The sequence below is a fragment of the Mesoplodon mirus genome (assembly GCF_964341445.2).
Source record: "Mesoplodon mirus genome assembly, chromosome: 2".
NCBI lineage: Eukaryota > Metazoa > Chordata > Mammalia > Artiodactyla > Ziphiidae > Mesoplodon > Mesoplodon mirus.
In genome coordinates this window covers 44,918,031-44,932,463 of record NC_138977.1, presented here as the reverse complement: position 1 = coordinate 44,932,463, position 14,433 = coordinate 44,918,031, and the positions used below count along the sequence as shown (strand labels likewise).

Below are 14,433 nucleotides of genomic sequence, written 5' to 3'. Positions count from 1 at the left end.
CTTAATTTTTTGTGCTACTCACAACAAACTCAGAACATTAAAGTTTACTCTGGATTAATAATATTTGCTCCATCATTTCCTAACAGTACACAATTAACAAGTTAAGCTCTATTTGTAGCATTTGCTTATCTGTAAATCTCCCATATGAATAGCAAATTTCAAGTTATCAATAGGATGCCCAGTAAACACAGCATTAGGTTGTATTTCAGAAGTAAATAATCTCAAGAGTATAGACACAATAGCAAAATAATTAGTAATTGATGAGTTTTGAGTATTATCTTTGTTTCTAATATGATTTAATTGTTACATAATTTAATTTTCAATAGGCTGTATTTAATAACTGGCTTGCAAAATACCTTAAAAATGAACAACTGGCCATCTCAAACCAGCACAAGCCAACTCCAGCACACCACTGTAGCACACCACTGCCTTCCCCTCACTTACAGATCCTCCATTCCTTGGAGTCAATTCTGCTTCACTGAAAAATCCAAATCAAACATCAACTTACCCTGTGCTGTACCTAGCAAAACTAATTTACTTTTCCCACTCCACCTCCAAAGAACTTCATTCATTAAATAATAAGACACAGGAACTGCTCTTTATTTATAAGAACGTATGCATCCTATTATATGAAAAGAACAAAAGTAAATTTTAGAAATAGAAGAAAACAGAGATCATATGTAGTCCAGTACTTCTCAACCACAGTTAGTCTTTAAGGAAGAAACAATACAAATTCTACCCAAACTCTTCCACAAAGTTGAGATGAACACTACCCTAATACCAAAACCAGACAGTACATGAAATGTTTTTTAAATTTTTAGCAAATTGAATCCAGTAATATATCAAAAGGATGATATAGCATAGCAAGTGGTGATTATCCCAGAAATACAAGGTTGTTTAACACTAAAAAAAAAATCTATATAATCCACCTATATCTAGACTAGTATATACAATAAACACACACACACACACACACAAACACACATACACACACATAAAATCCTCCACAAAGGCACAAAATGCATTTTAAAAAATCTAACAGCCATTTCTATTTGAAAAGAAAAAAACTCTCATTTCAAAAATAAAAAGAAACATACTCAGCCTGATAAATGGCATCTATGAAAAACATACTAATAGTGAAACTGCGAATGCTTTCCTGCTAAGATCAGGAACAAGGCAATGATATCTACTTTCACTTCTTTTCAACTTTGTACGGATGGTCCTAGCCCATGCAATCAGGCAAGAAAAAGACATAAAAGGCATTGTGACTGGAAGGAGGAGTAAAAACCCATCTTTATTCTCAGATAACACAATTGTTTATATGTAGAAAATCCCACAGAATCTACAAAAAAAGCTACTAGAACTAATAAATTTAGCAAGGTGGCAGGATATGATACAAATATATCCCCTTCCAAAACTGCATTTTTAAAACTGAAATTTTTAAAATACCATTTATAGTAGCACCAAAAATTATACAACACTTAGAGACTAATATGAAAAAAGAGATGTGCAAAACCTGTACACTGAAAACAACAACACTGCTGAGAAAACTTAGAGCTAAAGTAAATGAAGACATACAGCATGCTCATAGAAAAGAAGATTCAACACTGTTATGATGTTAATTCTCCCCATACTCACCTACAGATTCACTATAATCCCAATCAAATCCCAGCAGGTAGTTTTTATAAAAATTGACAAGCTTATGCTAAAATTTATATAGAAATCCTAAGGATCTAGAACAGCCAAAATAACTTCGAAAAGGAAAAATAAAATAGAAGACTTATACTATCTGATTTCAAGAGTTATTATAAAGGTACAATAATCATGGCGATGCGGTATTAGCATAAAGATAAACAAATAGATGAAGAGAACTGAATAGAGAGTCTAGAAGTAAATTCACATATATATGGTCAATTAATTTAAAACACAGATGCCAAGGCAATTCAATAGGGAAAGGATAATCTTTAACAAGTAGTGCTGGAGCAATTAGATTGCCATATTCAAACTAATGAATCTCAAACTTTACTTCACACCATATACAAGAATTAACTCAAATTTGCTAACAAGTATTAACTTACATGTATTATTAATTCACTTAGTAATCACAGCTACTCTAAGTTGTAGGTGTTTTTCATTATCTCTATTTTAGAGAGGCACAGAGAACTATAAACATAAAAGCTATGGGCTTCCCTGGTGGTGCAGTGGTTGAGAGTCCGCCTGCCAATGCAGGGGACACAGGTTCGTGCCCTGGTCCGGGAAGATCCCACATGCCACGGAGCAGCTAGGCCCATGAGCCATGGCCGCTGAGCCTGCATGTCCGGAGCCTGTGCTCCACAACAGGAGAGGCCACAAAAGTGAGAGGCCCACGTACCGCAAAAAAAAAAAAAAAAGCTAAAGTTACAAAATATCTAGAAGAAAATACAGGAGAAAATTCATAATCATGAGTTTAGCAAAGATTTCTTAAGCAAAAGAATAAGAACATGATCCATCAAGCAAAAAACTGGTAAGTTGAACTTCATAAAAATCAAGAACTTTCATTCTTTGAAAAACATTAGTAGGAAACTAAGAAATCAATCCACAGACTGGGGAAAATATTTGCAAATCATATGTGTAATAAAAAAATGTATTATCCAGCATAAACAAAGCATTCTCAAAAATCAATAATAAGAAAATTTTCTTAATGGACAAAGCATCTTAACATATACTTCACCAAAGAAGATATGTGGATAGCAAATAAGCACATGATAAATACTCAATGTCATTAGAGAAATTAAAATTAAACCACAATGAGACACCATCTAGTAGAATGGCTAAAATTTAAAGACTGACCAGGTGAGAATGTGGAGCAACAAGAACTGTCAAACAATGCAGGTAAAATGAAAAATAGTACCACATTGGAAAACAGTTTCACAGTTTCTTAAAAAGTTACATGTTAAATACATACCTATCAAATGACACAGACATTTCACTGCTGGATATTTACTCAAGAAAAATTAAAACATATGTACACTCAAAGACTCAATTGAAACCAAATGTTCTTGACAGTTTTATCTGTAATAGCCAAAAACTGGAAACAACCTAAATGTCTATCAACAGCCTAATAAATAGAATGTGGTAAATACAAAAAATGAAGTACTGCTCAGCAATAAAAAAGGAATGACCTATACTATTAATACATAGTGATCAAAGGATCAATCCAAGAAGAACACATAACAATTGTAAATATATATGCACCCAACAGAGGAGCACCTCAATATATAAGGCAAATGTAAACAGACATAAAAGGAGAAATTGACAATAACACAACAATAGTGGATGACTTTAACACCCCACTCACATCAATGGATAGATTAGCCAGACAGAAAATCAATAAGGAAACACAGGCCTTAAATGACACATTAGACCAGATAGACCTAATTGATACTTATAGAGCATTCCATCCAAAACCAACAGAATACATTTAGTGCACATGGAACATTCTCAGGATAGATCACAGACTCGGCAACAAAGCAAGCCTTGGTAAATTTAAGAAAACTGAAATCATATCAAGCATCTTTTCCAACCACAATGCTATGAGGCTAGAAATCAACTACACACACACATAAACACAACTTGCAAAAAACACAAACATGTGGAGGCTAAACAATATGCTACAAAACAACCATAGATCACTGAAAATATCAAAGACAAAATAAGAAAATACCTAAAGACAAATGAAAACAAAAACATGACAATCCAAAACCTATGGGACACAGCAAAAGCAGTTTTAACAGGGAAGTTTATAGTTATACAAGCTTACTGCAGGAAACAAGAAAAACCTCAAAAAAACAACCTAAAGCAACTAGAGAAAGAAGAAAGGAAACCCAAAGTTAGTAGAAGGAAAGATATCATAAAAATTAGTGTAGAAATAAATGAAATTGAGACTAAAACAACAATAGGAAAACACCAATGAAATTAAAAGCTGGTTCTTTGAAAAGATAAACAAAACTGATAAACCTTTAGCCAGATTCATCTAGAAAAAAGGGAGAGGGCCCAAATCAGTAAAATCAGAAATGAAGAAGGAGAAGTTACAACCGACACCACAGAAATACAAAGAATCATAAGAGACTACTATGAGCAACTACTATGCTAATAAAATGGACAACCTAGAAGAAATGGACAAATTATTAGAAAGGTACAAGCTCCCAAGAATGAACCAAGAAGAAACAGAAAATACAAACAGAGCAATTGCCAGTACTGAGATTGAATCAGTAATTTTAAAACTCTCAACAAACAGAAGTTCAGGACCAGATGGCTTCAGGAGAATTCTATCAAACATTTACAGAAGATTTAACATCTATCCTTCTGAAACTATCTCAAAAAAAATTCCAGAAGAAGGTTCTATGAGGCCACTATCACCCTGATACCAAAGCCATAAAGCTATCACACACACACACACACACACACACACACACACACACACAAATCACAGGCCAATATCACTGATGAACATAAATGCAGATACCCTCACCTAGCAAGCTAAATCCAACAATAAATTAAAAGGATCATACACCATGATCAAGTGGGATTTATTCCAGGGATGCAAGGATTTTCAGTATCTGCAAATCAATCAGCATGACACACCATATTAACAAACTGAAGAACAAAAAAAACATATGATCAACAATATATGCAGAAAATGTTTTTGATGAAATTCAACATCAATTTATGATAAAGACTCTCAGAAAGTGGGCATAGAAGGAACATACCTCAACATAATAAAGGCCATATATGACAAACCCACAGCTAACATCATACTCAAGAGTGAAAAGCTTAAAGCACTTCCTCTAAGATTAGGAAGAAAACAATGATGCCCACTCTCAGCACTTTTATTCAACATAGGTTTGGAAGTCCTAGCCACAGCAATCAGACAAGACAAAGAAATAAAAGGAACCCAAGCTGGAAAAGAAAAAGTAAAACTCTCACTGTTTGCAGATGACACAATGCTATACATAGAAAATCCTAAAGATGCTACCAGAAAACTACTAGAGCTCATCAATGACTTTGGTAACGTTGCTGGATACAAAAATAATACACAGAAATTTGCTGCACTTCTATACACAAACAACAAAATACCAGAGAGAAACTAACAAAACAATCCCATTTACCACTGCATCAAAAAGAATAAAATACCTAGGAATAAACCTACCTAAGGAAGCAAAAGACCTGTACTCCAAAACCTATAAGACACTGATGAAAGAAATTAGAGGACACAATAGATGGAAAGACACACCATGTTCTTGGATTGGAAGAATCAATATTGTTAAAATGACCATACTACCCAAGGCAATCTACAGGTTCAATGCAATCCCTATCAAATTACCAAGTGCATTTTTTATGGAACTAGAAAAAAATTAAATTTGTATGGAAACACAGAAGACCCCTAATAGCCAAAACAATCATGAGAAAGAACGGAGCTGGAGGAATCACGCTTTCTGACTTCAAACTATATTACAAAGCTACAGTAATGGCATGGTCCTGGCACAAAAACAGAAATATAGATCAATGGAACAGGACAGAAAGCACAGAAGTAAAGCAAAGCATCTATGGTCAACTACTCTACAACAAGGAAGGCAAGAATATACAGTGGAGAAAAGACAATCTCTTCAATAAGTGGTGCTAGGAAAACTGGACAGCTACATGTGAAAGAATGAAATTAGAACACTCTCTAACACCATACACAAAAATAAACTCAAAATGGATTAAAGACCTAAATGTAAGACCGATACTACAAAACTCCTAGAGGAAAACATAGGTAGAACACTCTGACATAAATCACAGCAATATTTTTTTGGATCCACCTCCTAGAATAATGAAAATAAAAACAAAAATAAAGAAATGAAACCCAATTAAACTTAAAAAGATTCTGCAAAGCAATGGAAACCATAAACAAAATAAAAGGACAACCTATGGACTGCGAGAAAATATGTACAAACACTGTGACCGACAAGGGCTTAATTTCCAAAATATACAAACAGCTCATACAGCTTAATATTGAAAAAACAAACAACCCAAGCAAAAATGGGCAGAAGACCTAGATATTTTGGCAAAGAAGACATATAGATGGCAACCAGGCACATGAAAAGATGCTCAACATTGCTAATAATTAGAGAAATGCCAATCAAAACTACAATTAGGTTATCACCTCACAGCAACCAGAATGGCCATCACCAAGAAGTCTATGAATAATAAATGCTGGAGAGGGTGTGGAGAAAAAGGAACCCTCCTATGCTGCTGGTAGGAATGTAAATTGGTACAACCACTATGTAGAACAGTATGGACGTTCCTTAAAAAACTAAACATAGACTACCATATGACCCAGCAATCCCACTCCTGGACATATATCCAGAGACAACTCTAATTTGAAACTCTAGTGTGCACATCAGGACCCAGGGGAAGGAGCAGTGACCCCATAGGAGACTGAACCAGACCTACCTGATAGTGTTGGAGGGCCTCCTGCAGAGGCGAAGGGTGGTTGTAGTGAGGCTCACTGTGAGGATAAGGACACTAGAAGCAGAAGTTCTGGGAAGTACTCCTTGGCGTGAGCCCTCCCAAAGAGCAGGGTAGGCTCCAGTGTTGGGTCGCCTCAGGCCAAACAACCAACAGGGAGGGAACCCAGCCCCACCCATCAGCAGACAAGCAGATTAAAGTTTTACTGAGCTCTGCCCACCAGAGCAACACCAAGCTCTACCCACCACCAGTCCCTCCCATCAGGAAGCTTGCACAATCCTCTTAGATAGCCTGATCCACAAGAGAGCAGACAGCAGAAGCAAGAAGAACTACAATCCTGCAGCCTGTGGAACAAAAACCACTTTCACAGAAAGACAGGCAAGATGAAAAGGCAGAGGGCTATGTACCAGATGAAGGAACAAGATAAAACCCCAGAAAAACAACTAACTGAAGTGGAAATAGGCAACCTTCCAGAAAAAGAATTCAGAATAATGATAGTGAGGATGATACAGGACCTCGGGGGAAAAAATGGAGGCAAAGATCAAGAAGATGCAAGAAATGTTTAACAAAGACCTAGAAAAATTTTTTTAAAAGAGAGGTGAACAATATAATAACTGCAATGAAAACTACACTAGAAGGAATCAACAGCAGAATAACTGAGGCAGAAGAATGGATAAGTGACCTGGAAGACAGAATGGTGGAATTCACTGCCACAGAACAGAATTAAAAAAAGAGAACGAAAAGAAATGAAGACAGCCTGGGACAACATTAAACGCATCGTTCGCATTATAGGGGTCCCAGAAAGAGAAGACAGAGAGAAAGGACCTAAGAAAATATTTGAAGAGATTATAGTCGAAAACTTCCCTAACATGGGAAAGGAAAGAGCCACCCAAGTCCAGGAAGCACAGAGAGTCCCAGGCAGGTCGAGACACATACTAATCAAACTGATAAAAATTAAAGAGAAACAAAAATTATTGAAAGCAACAAGGGAAAAAGGACAAATAACATACAAAGGAACTCCCATAAGATTAACAGCTGATTTCTCAGCAACTACTCTACAAGCCAGAAAGGAGTGGCATGAGATATTTAAAGTGATGAAAGGGAAGAACCTACAACCAAGATTACTCTATCCAGAAAGGATCTCATTCAGATTCAACGGAGAAATCAAAAGCTTTATAGACAAGCAAAACTAAGAGAATTCAGCACCACCAAACCAGCTCTACAGTAAATGCTAAAAGAACTTCTCTAAGTGGAAAACACAAGAGAAGAAAAGGACCTGCAAAAACAAACCCAATAACAATTAAGAAAATGGTAACAGTAACATACATATCAATAATTACCTTAGGGCTTCCCAGGTGGCACAGTGGTTGACAGTCCGCCTGCCGATGCAGGGGACACGGGTTCGTCCCCGATCTGGGAAGATACCTCATGCTGCGGAGCGGCTGGGCCCGTGAGCCATGGCCACTGAGCCTGCGCATCCAGAGCCTGTGCTCCGCAACGGGAGAGGCCACAACAGTGAGAGGCACGCGTACCACACACACACACACACAAAAAATAATAATAACCTTAAACGTGAATGCATTAAATGCTCCAACTAAAAGACACAGGCTCGCTGAATGGGTACAAAAACAAGACCCATATATATGCTGTCTACAAGAGACCCACTTCAGACCTAGGGACACATACACACTGAAAGTGAGGGGATGGAAAAAGATATTCCATGTAAATGGAAATCAAAAGAAAGCTGGAGTAGCAGTACTCATATCAGATAAAACAGTCTTTAAAATAAAGAACGTTACAACAGACAAGGAAGGACACTACATAATGATCAAGGGATCAATCCAAGAAGACGATATAACAAATATAGATATATATGCACCCAACATACAAGCACCTCAATACATAAGGCAACTGCTAACAGCTATAAGAGAGGAAATCAACAGTAACACAATAATACTGGGGGACTTTAACACCTCACTTACACCAATGGACAGATCATCCAAAATGAAAATAAATAATGAAACAGAAGCTTTAAATGACACAATAGACCAGATAGATTTAATTGATATTTATAGGACATTCCATCCAAAAACAGCAGATTACACTTTCTTCTCAAGTGGGCACGGAACATTCTCCAGGACAGACCACATCTTGGGTCACAAATCAAGCCTCAGTAAATTTAAAAAAACTGAAATCATATCAAGCATCTTTTCTGACTACAAAGCTATGAGATTAGAAATCAATTACAGGGAAAAAAATGTAAAAAAAAAACACATGGAGGCTAAAGAATACATTACTATATAACCAAGAGATCACTGAAGAAAACAAAGAGGAAATCAAAAAATACCTCGAGACAAATGACAATGAAAACACGATGATCCAAAACCTATAGGATGCAGCAAACGCAGTTCTAAGAGGAAAGTTTATAGCAATACAAGCCTACCTCAAGAAACAAGAAAAATCTCAAATAACAATTTAACCTGACACCAAAAGGAACTAGAGAAAGAAGAACAAACAAAACCCAAAGTTAGTAGAAGGAAAGACATCATAAAGATCAGAGCAGAAATAAATGAAATAAAAACAAAGAAAACAACAGCAAAGATCAATAAAACAAAAAGCTGGTTCTTTGAGAAGATGAACAAAATTGATACTAATTGATCCTAAACATGCCACTAGAGCGAATCAACGAATTTGGTAAAGTTGCAGGATAAAAAATTAATGCACAGAAATCTCTTGCATTCCTATACACTAATGATGAAAAATCTGAAACAAAAATTAAGGAAACACTCCCATTTACCACTGCAACAAAAAGAATAAAATACCTACGAATAAACCTACCTAGAGAGACAAGACCTGTGCAGAAAACTGTAAGACACTGATGAAAGAAATTCAAGATGATACAAACAGATGGAGAGAGATACCATATTCTTGGATTGGAAGAATCAATACTGTGAAAATGACACTACCCAAAACAATCTACAGATTCAGTGCAATCCCTATCAAATTACCATGGCATTTTTTACAGAACTAGAACAAAAAAATCTTAAAATTTGTATGGAGACACAAAAGACCCCGAAGAGCCAAAGCAGTCTTGGGAAAAACAACAGAGCCGGAGGAATCAGGCTCCCGGACTTCACACTATACTACAAAGCTACAGTAATCAAGACAGTATGGTACTGGCACAAAAACAGAAATATAGATCAACGGAACAGGATAGAAAGCCCATAGATAAACCCACACACATACGGTCACCTTATCTTTTATAAAGAAGGCAAGAATACACAATGGAGAAAAGACAATCTCTTCAGTAAGTGGTGCTGGGAAAACTGGATAGCTACATGTAAAAGAATGAAATTAGAACACTCCCTAACACCATACACAAAAATAAACTCAAAATGGATTACAGACCTAAATATAAGGCCAGACACTGTAAAACACTTAGAGGAAAACACAGAAAGAACATTCCATGACATAAATCACAGCAAGATGCTTTTTGACCCACCTCCTAGAGAAATGGAAATAAAAACAAAAATAAACAAATGGGAACTAACGAAACTTAAAAGCTTTTGCACAGCAAAGGAAACCATAAACAAGACGAAAGACAACCCTCAGAATGGGAGAAAATATTTACAACTGAAGCAACTGACAAAGGATTAATCTCTAAAATTTACAAGCAGCTCATGCAGCTCAATATCAAAAAAACTAACAACCCAATCCAAAAATGGAGAGAAGACCTAAATAGACATTTCTCCAAAGAAGACATACAGATGGCCAAGAGGCACATGAACGGCTGCTCAACATCACTAATTATTAGAGAAATGTAAATCAAAACTACAGTGACATATCACCTCACACCAGTTAGAATGGGCACCATCAGAAAATCTACAAACAACAAATGCTGGAGAGGGTGTGGAGAAAAGGGAACCTTCTTGCACTGTTGGTGAGTAAACTGATACAGCCACTATGGAGAACAGCATGGAGGTTCCTTAAAAAACTAAAAATAGAACTACCATAGGACCCAGCAAACCCACTACTGGGCATATACCCAGAGAAAACCATAATTCAAAAAGACACATGCACCCCAATGTTCACTGCAGCACTATTTATAATGGTCAGGTCATGGAAGCAACCTAAATGCCCATCGAAAGATGAATGGATAAAGAAAATGTGGCACAGATATACAATGGAATATTACTCAACCATAAAAAGGAACGAAATTGGGTCATTTGTAGAGACCTGGATGGATCTAGAGACTGTCATCCAGAGTGAAGTCAGTCAGAAAGAGAAAAACAAATATTGTATATTAACACATATATGTGGAACCTAGAAAAATGGTACAGATGAACCGGTTTGCAGGGCAGAAATAGAGACAAAGACATAGAGAACAAACGTATGGGCACCAAGGGGGGAAATGTCGGGGGTGGTGGTGTGATGAATTGGGAGATTGGGATTGACATGTATACACTAATATGTATAAAATGGATAACTAATAAGAACCTGCTGTATAAAAAATAAAATAAAATTCAAAAATTAAAAAAAAGAAGAAATGGTACATATATACAATAGAATATTACTCAGCCATAAGAAAGAATGAAATAAATGGGAAGGAAATCTGAAAAAGAGTGGATATATGTTTATGTATAACTGATTCACTTTGCTATACAGAAGAAACTAACACAACACTGTAAAGCAACTATAGTCTAATAAAAAAATAAAGAATGAAATAATGCCATTTGCAGCAACATGGATGGACCTAGAAATTATCATATTAAGTTAAGTCAGACAGAGAAAGGCAAGTATCATATGATATCAATTATATGTGGAATCTAAAAAACTGATACAAATGAACTTATTTACAAAACAGAAATAGACTCACAAACAGAGAAAACGAAGGGGATAGAAAGGGGAGCAGGGAGATAAATTAGGAGTTTAGGATCAACATATACACACCACTATATATAAAACAAATAACAACAAAGACCCCCATATATGTAGCACAGGGAACTATATTCAGTATCATATAATAACCTATAATGGAAAAGAATTTATATATATAAATCACTTTGCTGTATATAAATCACTTTGCTGTACACCTGAAGCATATACAACACTGGAAATTAACTATACTTCAATTTTTTTTGAAAAAAGGTTAAAAGAATAAAAATTAAAATAAAAAAACTTTACAGAATATGAAAAAAAGACTGACCTATTGATACACATGGCAACATAGATAAATTTCAAAATAATTTTGCTGAGTGAAAGAAATTAATTTTTCTAATCTCAGCAAACTCATTCTTAGGCAAATTGATTTTCAAAAAGTTGACCTAGAAACAGAAGAGATGAGGAGTAGGAGGTCCATACAGGTCTTAATTTTAAACCAGCCCAGCACAAGGCCTATATATTAATGAACTGCTAATTCAATTCTCATTTTTCTTCATATATACAGTCCCCTCAGAAACCCCAAGGACAGAGGAATGGATAAAGAAGATGTCCCCAAGGACAGAACAATGGATAACGATTTATGGTTGGAATATTACTCAGCCATAAAAAAGAATGAAATAATGCCATTTGCAGCAACATGGATGGACCTAGAGATTATCATACTAACTGAAGTAAGTCATATCTGGAATTTAATTTAAAAATAAAGATACAGATGAAATTATTTACAAAACAGAAACAAACTTACAGATATAGAGAACAAACTTATGGTTACCAAAGGGGAAACATGGGGGGGTGGGTAGAAATCAGGAGCTTGGGTTGAATACACACATACTACTATCTATAAGATAACCAAGAAAGACATTCTGTATAGCACAGGGAGCTCCACTCAATATTCTGTAATAACCTATATGAGAAAAGAATCTAAAAAAGAATGAATATATGTATACGTATACCTAAATCACTTTGCAGTACACCTGAAACTAACACAACATTGTACATCAACTATACCCAGGAATACCCAAATCCTATTACAATCGTAACCCTTACATGCTGAATCCAGTAACCTGAATGGAGTACATACTGACTCAGAAACAGTTCAATTTTCTGACACAGGCACAACAAATTTAACATCCATTACAGTGCAGCTTACTATTCAATAAACTTTGAGATAACACAGGGAACAATGTTCCCATTTGTCTAATGAATTCTCACATTAGCAGTTCCTCTCTTTCATTTCCTACTTCAATCACAAATACAGACACTGACAAAATAAATAAGAAAAATGGTTTGTGATTTTTAAAATTTGTACGCTTGTCCTCTAAATTCTCTATCAGCCTAACTCCAATATACCTCACATCCCTCTTTGAAGGGCAGTTGTAAGATATCCAGGGTAAGAAAGAAAAATGCCACAGGATGACAACAAGGTTTCCACCCTGTTGTGTACTCAAGACGTTATTATGAAGTCAAGAGGGAACTATCCAATACATCTGGCACGTGTTCAAAGATAAACATGCAAAGTCTATTCTCCAGCATTCTCCTTAACATACTAATCATCAAAGGTCACTATATCTGACTGCTGGAAATTCTCCTTCGAATTCCTCTTCTCCACCATAGTTAACCTACTAAAGTTAAGTGGGAAGGGAAAAAACAGAAGCAAGAGTACTCTATTCACAAAGATGTCTACAATTTAAGATCAGAAAGTTTACTGCAAGCATTCTCCTAAATTTCCTAATCAATAATAACTAGTACCCAAAGAAAAGTATTCTCCTAAATCAGTTGTCTGTGCAATCTAAAAGAAGAGTAAACAAGAATCCACAGCAAAGTCTGTTGATTCAAACCTACCAGAAATGAAAAGATCTTTGCTGCTGTAAAGAAAGTCAAGAGTAAATATGTTCAGACCCAAACTAAGACAGGCTGCAAGGGCAGTTTTAAGAGGATCACAGATCATCTAGATAAGCCACACTTTAAAAAGTAAGCATATCAAGGGAATTCCCATGGTCCAGTGGTTAGGACTCCGTGCTTCCACTGCAGGGGGCATGGGTTCAATCCCTGGTCAGGGAACTAAGATCCTGAAAGCCATGTGGTACAGCCAAAAAAAAAAGTAAGCATGTCAAGAGTATGAGAGTTCCTATGACTCAAAATAACAAATCCACTAGAAAAACTGGACTCAGTCCAACGTGTTAAATGTGAAAAAAACTGAAGTAACATGCTAACACTTCATAACAAAATAAAATACTTCATCTTTTCTTTCTCCTACCTTCTAATTTCAGGTTCTGCCTCTCTAGCAGTATGTAAAATCAAATAATTCACTAATATTTCACAAATATAATGCCTTCAGTCTGTTTACATAAGCAAAAAAATCATCTGTGTATAAATTATGAATGTTGTATTGCATCAAGAAAATTTAAACACTAATTCAAAAACTCATTTGGGGGGCTTCCCTGGTGGCACAGTGGTTAAGAATCCGCCTGCCAATGCAGGGGACACGGATTCGATCCCTGGTCCGGGAAGATCTCACATGCCACGGAGCAACTAAGCCCGTGCACCACAACTACTGAGCCCGCGTGCCACAACTAGTGAAGCCCATGCACATAGAGCCCATGCTCCCCATCAAGAGAAGCCACCCCAATGAGAAGCCTGCGCACCGCAACAAAGAGTAGCCCCCGGTCGCTGCAACTAGAGAAAGCCCCTGCGTTGAAGACCCAACGCAGCCACAAATAAATAAATAATTTATTAAAGAAAAAAAAAACATTTGGTTTCCATTACTAGAAAACTGAACATGATAGCAGTATCAAAAACTAAGAATTTGGGCTTCCCTGGTGGCGCAGTGGTTGAGAGTCCGCCTGCCGATGCAGGGGACACAGGTTTGTGCCCCGGTCCGGGAAGATCCCACATGCCGCGGAGCGGCTGGACTCGTGAGCCATGGCCACTGAGCCTGCGCGTCCGGAGCCTGTGCTCCGCAACGGGAGGGGCCACAACAGTGAGAGGCCTGAGTGCCGCAAC

At 36.5% G+C, this 14,433-nt stretch overlaps 1 protein-coding gene across 6 annotated transcripts in view; it reads right to left on the bottom strand.

Moving 5' to 3' along the window:
• CNOT6L (CCR4-NOT transcription complex subunit 6 like) overlaps positions 1 to 14,433 on the bottom strand; it is a 124,620-nt gene that overhangs the window by 89,730 nt on the left and 20,457 nt on the right. The window lies entirely within an intron of this gene.